The sequence below is a fragment of the Natrix helvetica genome, assembly GCF_964273705.1.
Source record: "Natrix helvetica genome assembly, chromosome: 14".
In the NCBI taxonomy this organism is placed as follows: domain Eukaryota; kingdom Metazoa; phylum Chordata; class Lepidosauria; order Squamata; family Natricidae; genus Natrix; species Natrix helvetica.
Genome location: NC_138564.1, coordinates 11,578,534 through 11,584,533, shown reverse-complemented (window position 1 = coordinate 11,584,533; position 6,000 = coordinate 11,578,534).

The following is a 6,000-nucleotide window of genomic DNA, read 5'->3' as shown; positions in this document are numbered from 1 at the left end:
AGCATTAAAATGGGCCATTGAGGTTTTCTTTCTGGTTCTAAGAACCTTCGCCATGGCCAAATTACGCCAGGCAACAAGACTATAAAATCTATAAGCCTCCAACAGCCACACCAAGCATTAAAATGGGCCATTGAGGTTTTCTTTCAGGTTCTAAGAACCTTCGCCATGGCCAAATTACGCCAGGCAACAAGACTATAAAATCTATAAGCCTCCAACAGCCACACCAAGCATTAAAATGGGCCATTGAGGTTTTCTTTCAGATTCTAAGAACCTTCGCCATGGCCAAATTACGCCAGGCAACAAGACTATAAAATCTATAAGCCTCCAACAGCCACACCTAACATTAAAATGGGCCATTGAGGTTTTCTTTCAGGTTCTAAGAACCTTCGCCATGGCCAAATTACGCCAGGCAACAAAACTATAAAATCTATAAGCCTCCAACAGCCACACCTAACATTAAAATGGGCCATTGAGGTTTTCTTTCAGGTTCTAAGAACCATCGCCATGGCCAAATTACGCCAGGCAACAAAACTATAAAATCTATAAGCCTCCAACAGCCACACCTATAGCATTAAAATGGGCCATTGAGGTTTTCTTTCTGGTTCTAAGAACCTTCGCCATGGCCAAATTACGCCAGGCAACAAAACTATAAAATCTATAAGCCTCCAACAGCCACACCAAGCATTAAAATGGGCCATTGAGGTTTTCTTTCAGGTTCTAAGAACCTTCGCCATGGCCAAATTACGCCAGGCAACAAAACTATAAATCTATAAGCCTCCAACAGCCACACCAAGCATTAAAATGGGCCATTGAGGTTTTCTTTCAGGTTCTAAGAACCTTCGCCATGGCCAAATTACGCCAGGCAACAAGACTATAAAATCTATAAGCCTCCAACAGCCACACCAAGCATTAAAATGGGCCATTGAGGTTTTCTTTCAGGTTCTAAGAACCTTCGCCATGGCCAAATTACGCCAGGCAACAAGACTATAAAATCTATAAGCCTCCAACAGCCACACCAAGCATTAAAATGGGCCATTGAGGTTTTCTTTCTGGTTCTAAGAACCTTGCCATGGCCAAATTACGCCAGGCAACAAAACTATAAAATCTATAAATCTCCAACAGCCACACCAAGCATTAAAATGGGCCATTGAGGTTTTCTTTCTGGTTCTAAGAACCTTCGCCATGGCCAAATTACGCCAGGCAACAAAACTATAAAATCTATAAGCCTCCAACAGCCACACCAAGCATTAAAATGGGCCATTGAGGTTTTCTTTCTGGTTCTAAGAACCTTCGCCATGGCCAAATTACGCCAGGCAACAAAACTATAAAATCTATAAATCTCCAACAGCCACACCAAGGATTAAAATGGGCCATTGAGGTTTTCTTTCTGGTTCTAAGAACCTTCGCCATGGCCAAATTACGCCAGGCAACAAGACTATAAAATCTATAAGCCTCCAACAGCCACACCAAGCATTAAAATGGGCCATTGAGGTTTTCTTTCTGGTTCTAAGAACCTTGCCATGGCCAAATTACGCCAGGCAACAAAACTATAAAATCTATAAATCTCCAACAGCCACACCAAGCATTAAAATGGGCCATTGAGGTTTTCTTTCATGTTCTAAGAACCTTCGCCATGGCCAAATTACGCCAGGCAACAAGACTATAAAATCTATAAGCCTCCAACAGCCACACCAAGCATTAAAATGGGCCATTGAGGTTTTCTTTCTGGTTCTAAGAACCTTCGCCATGGCCAAATTACGCCAGGCAACAAGACTATAAAATCTATAAGCCTCCAACAGCCACACCTAACATTAAAATGGGCCATTGAGGTTTTCTTTCAGGTTCTAAGAACCTTCGCCATGGCCAAACTACGCCAGGCAACAAGACTATAAAATCTATAAGCCTCCAACAGCCACACCTAACATTAAAATGGGCCATTGAGGTTTTCTTTCTGGTTCTAAGAACCTTCGCCATGGCCAAATTACGCCAGGCAACAAGACTATAAAATCTATAAGCCTCCAACAGCCACACCAAGCATTAAAATGGGCCATTGAGGTTTTCTTTCTGGTTCTAAGAACCTTCGCCATGGCCAAATTACGCCAGGCAACAAGACTATAAAATCTATAAGCCTCCAACAGCCACACCTAACATTAAAATGGGCCATTGAGGTTTTCTTTCAGGTTCTAAGAACCATCGCCATGGCCAAATTACGCCAGGCAACAAAACTATAAAATCTATAAGCCTCCAACAGCCACACCTATAGCATTAAAATGGGCCATTGAGGTTTTTTTCTGGTTCTAAGAACCTTCGCCATGGCCAAATTACGCCAGGCAACAAGACTATAAAATCTATAAGCCTCCAACAGCCACACCTAACATTAAAATGGGCCATTGAGGTTTTCTTTCAGGTTCTAAGAACCATCGCCATGGCCAAATTACGCCAGGCAACAAAACTATAAAATCTATAAGCCTCCAACAGCCACACCAAGCATTAAAATGGGCCATTGAGGTTTTCTTTCTGGTTCTAAGAACCTTCGCCATGGCCAAATTACGCCAGGCAACAAAACTATAAAATCTATAAATCTCCAACAGCCACACCTAACATTAAAATGGGCCATTGAGGTTTTCTTTCAGGTTCTAAGAACCATCGCCATGGCCAAATTACGCCAGGCAACAAAACTATAAATCTATAAGCCTCCAACAGCCACACCTAACATTAAAATGGGCCATTGAGGTTTTCTTTCTGGTTCTAAGAACCTTCGCCATGGCCAAATTACGCCAGGCAACAAAACTATAAAATCTATAAGCCTCCAACAGCCACACCAAGCATTAAAATGGGCCATTGAGGTTTTCTTTCAGGTTCTAAGAACCTTCGCCATGGCCAAATTACGCCAGGCAACAAGACTATAAAATCTATAAGCCTCCAACAGCCACACCAAGCATTAAAATGGGCCATTGAGGTTTTCTTTCAGATTCTAAGAACCTTCGCCATGGCCAAATTACGCCAGGCAACAAGACTATAAAATCTATAAGCCTCCAACAGCCACACCTAACATTAAAATGGGCCATTGAGGTTTTCTTTCAGGTTCTAAGAACCTTCGCCATGGCCAAATTACGCCAGGCAACAAAACTATAAATCTATAAGCCTCCAACAGCCACACCTAACATTAAAATGGGCCATTGAGGTTTTCTTTCAGGTTCTAAGAACCATCGCCATGGCCAAATTACGCCAGGCAACAAAACTATAAAATCTATAAGCCTCCAACAGCCACACCTATAGCATTAAAATGGGCCATTGAGGTTTTCTTTCAGGTTCTAAGAACCATCGCCATGGCCAAATTACGCCAGGCAACAAAACTATAAAATCTATAAATCTCCAACAGCCACACCTAACATTAAAATGGGCCATTGAGGTTTTCTTTCAGGTTCTAAGAACCATCGCCATGGCCAAATTACGCCAGGCAACAAAACTATAAAATCTATAAGCCTCCAACAGCCACACCAAGTATTAAAATGGGCCATTGAGGTTTTCTTTCAGATTCTAAGAACCTTCGCCATGGCCAAATTACGCCAGGCAACAAAACTATAAATCTATAAGCCTCCAACAGCCACACCAAGCATTAAAATGGGCCATTGAGGTTTTCTTTCAGGTTCTAAGAACCATCGCCATGGCCAAATTACGCCAGGCAACAAAACTATAAAATCTATAAGCCTCCAACAGCCACACCAAGCATTAAAATGGGCCATTGAGGTTTTTTTCTGGTTCTAAGAACCTTCGCCATGGCCAAATTACGCCAGGCAACAAAACTATAAAATCTATAAGCCTCCAACAGCCACACCAAGTATTAAAATGGGCCATTGAGGTTTTCTTTCAGATTCTAAGAACCTTCGCCATGGCCAAATTACGCCAGGCAACAAAACTATAAATCTATAAGCCTCCAACAGCCACACCTAACATTAAAATGGGCCATTGAGTTTTTCTTTCAGGTTCTAAGAACCTTCGCCATGGCCAAATTACGCCAGGCAACAAAACTATAAAATCTATAAGCCTCCAACAGCCACACCTAACATTAAAATGGGCCATTGAGGTTTTCTTTCAGGTTCTAAGAACCTTCGCCATGGCCAAATTACGCCAGGCAACGAAACTATAAAATCTATAAGCCTCCAACAGCCACAGCAAGCATTAAAATGGGCCATTGAGGTTTTCTTTCAGGTTCTAAGAACCTTCGCCATGGCCAAATTATGCCAGGCAACAAGACTATAAAATCTATAAGCCTCCAACAGCCACACCAAGCATTAAAATGGGCCATTGAGGTTTTCTTTCTGGTTCTAAGAACCATTGCTATTGCTAAAATTAACCTGGGGAGAAAAGCATAAAATTTATTATCAATCATAGCAACAATTACTGTATGAATCAATCTACAAAGAGAAAACTCCTTAGTCTCCAAGATTAACATCAGACCAACAACGAATAAACAATATCCGAATCAACAACAAGTAGTCCTATCAAAGAATCTCTAAGACCATTTTTAACAACACTGAAACCTCAAGTACTAGAAAGCAAGTTGCAAACAAAGCCCTCTCTCTCCTAGCACTGAGATTCCCTAACTAATAAAACATCTGCAAAAGGAACTACCAAGCTCAGAAAACACTAAGGACCTCTCAACCCTAAAGCGCAATTCTTCGCCAACTTTCAGTTTTAAGAAGTCTGACTGGTACTGTGGCCTTCTAAGAAAGAGAAGGTGGGAGGGAGGTGATCCAGAAGGATCCCCTTCCAGTCGGAGTGCTGAGGGGCTCCTCAGGGACTGGAGGAGACTTGCAGCTGAGCGCTCTTTGACGCCTCCAGGTTGATTCGCCCCCACTGCTCGCTCAGGGACTGAAAGGGTCACCCAGTGGAAACCCCAGAGAGGCTCTCCAGTATGAGTCTGTCAGTGTGGGTGTTCAGGCATTGAATGACCTCCACAAATGGGGGGGCATCACCCCTATCTCCACACTGCTTTTTGGGAGGGGGCTCTGGTTCTACCACAGCCAATGGCTAAAATGATCTCACATCAGAAATTGTTTGTGTGTTTTACTTTTGTTACATTTTTTAACCAGCATTACTTTGTATTTCCCCCGACCCAAAAAAAACCTAGCTAAAGCATGCCTTAGGGCGCAACCTATGCAAACCTATGGTACGCTTGCCTAAAGTGCCAAATGGAGCCATGTTGCTTGGCATGTGCAGTGTCCCCCATTCCTCTTCCGGTTTCCAGCAGGCTCATGCGCACCAACCAGCTAGATTTCCGGTTACTGGCACGCGATCAGCTGGCCAGTGTGCATGCTCAGGCCGGAAAACGGAATCCCCGTTCTTCCAGTTTCCGGCACTGCCATATGCACAAAGACCAGCTGATCATCGTGCGCGCATGTGCAGCAGAAACCCAAAAGAGGAATGGGCAATCCCGCACGTGCCAGCCACTTCAGGCACATGTGCCATAGATTCGCCATCACAGCCTTAGGGTAAGCTTTAGCAAGCCGCATGTTGCCGATAGTACCTGTCAGGCCTCTTGGTTAAATCCAGCACTGAAAAGTTAATAAACCTTTGACTTACCTTTGATGTCTTCGACTGCTTGTCTGTTATTTCTTTCACATCGAGTGCCTCTGAAATATCCTACAAGTAAAATATCCTTTATCCTACAAGTGAAAGGCGGCAAGATACAATGAACAAAACTATAAGATCTATAAGCCTCCAACAGCCACACCTAACATTAAAATGGGCCATTGAGGTTTTCTTTCAGGTTCTAAGAACCTTCGCCATGGCCAAATTACGCCAGGCAACAAAACTATAAAATCTATAAGCCTCCAACAGCCACACCTAACATTAAAATGGGCCATTGAGGTTTTCTTTCAGATTCTAAGAACCTTCGCCATGGCCAAATTACGCCAGGCAACAAAACTATAAATCTATAAGCCTCCAACAGCCACACCTAACATTAAAATGGGCCATTGAGGTTTTCTTTCAGGT